Source organism: Echinops telfairi, unplaced genomic scaffold (genome assembly GCF_000313985.2).
Source record: "Echinops telfairi isolate 266 unplaced genomic scaffold, ASM31398v2 ScPeMD7_7457;HRSCAF=8495, whole genome shotgun sequence".
In the NCBI taxonomy this organism is placed as follows: domain Eukaryota; kingdom Metazoa; phylum Chordata; class Mammalia; order Afrosoricida; family Tenrecidae; genus Echinops; species Echinops telfairi.
Genome location: NW_022111357.1, coordinates 16,518,414 through 16,519,592, shown reverse-complemented (window position 1 = coordinate 16,519,592; position 1,179 = coordinate 16,518,414). Strand labels below are relative to the sequence as shown.

Below are 1,179 nucleotides of genomic sequence, written 5' to 3'. Positions count from 1 at the left end.
AATGAATGTACAAATGTGCTGTACACAATTGGTGTATGTATGGATTGTGATAAGAGTTGTATGAGCCCATAATAAAATGATTTTTTAAAAAGAAAGAAAGAGATGCAGCTGGAGATGGCATGATAGAATTTTGCAAAACCAATGACTTGTTCATGGCAATTGCCTTTTTTCAACATCACAAAATGTGACTATATACATGGACTTCTCCAGATGCACTACACAGAAATCACGTTGACTATATCTGTAGCAAGAGGCACTGGAGAAGCTCAATTTTAGCAACTAAGACAAGGTCAGGGGCTGACTGTGGAACAGACCATCAATTGCTCATATGTAAGTTCAGGTTAAAGCTGAAGAAAATTAAAACAAGTCCATGAGAGCCAAAATATGACTTTGAGTCTATCTCACCCAAATATCAAGAACAACTCATGAACAGATTTGATTCATTAAACACTAATGAGAGAAGAGCTGATGAACTGTGGAAGGACATCAAAAACATCATAAAGAAAGCAAAAGGTTGTTTAAAAGACAAGAAATCAAAGTGGATGTCAGAAGAGATTCTGAAACTTGCTTTAATTATAGAGTAGCTCAAGAAAATGGAAGAATGGAAGAAGTCAAAGAGCTGAATGGAAAATTTCTAAAAGAACAGAAAATTTCAAAGGACAGCTTGAGAACACAAATTAAAATATTATAATGAAATGTGCATTGATCGAGTTAAAAAGCCAAAAGGGAAGAACAGAGTCGGCATATCTTAAACTGAAAGAACTCAAGAAGAAACTCAAGCTTCAAGTTGCAATATTGAAAGAGTTTGTGGGCAAAATATTAAATGATGCAGAGAGCATCAAAAGAAGATAGAAAGAATACACACAGTCACTGTACCAAAAAGAGCTAGTCAATAGTCAACTATTTCAGGACGCAGCGTATGAACAAAAACCAATGGCTCTGAAAGGAAGAAATTCAAGCTGCACTGAAGTCCTTATTCAAAAACAAGGCTCCAGGAATTGGTGGCATACCAGTTGAAATGTTTCAACAAACTATGAAGCATTGGAAGCCTTACTTACTGAATGGAAGATATCCATATTTGTACCCATTCCAAAGAAAGGAGACTCAGTAGAATGCTCAAGCAAGTATAATTTTGCTAAAGATCATCCAACAGTGGTTGCAGCAGTACATTGACAGGGA

General features: G+C 35.9%; 1 long non-coding RNA gene across 1 annotated transcript in view; it reads left to right on the top strand.

The window, feature by feature from the left end:
• The window catches only part of LOC123522670, a 31,483-nt gene that overhangs the window by 19,058 nt on the left and 11,246 nt on the right, over positions 1 to 1,179 (top strand). The gene's annotated exons all lie outside the window — the stretch shown is intronic.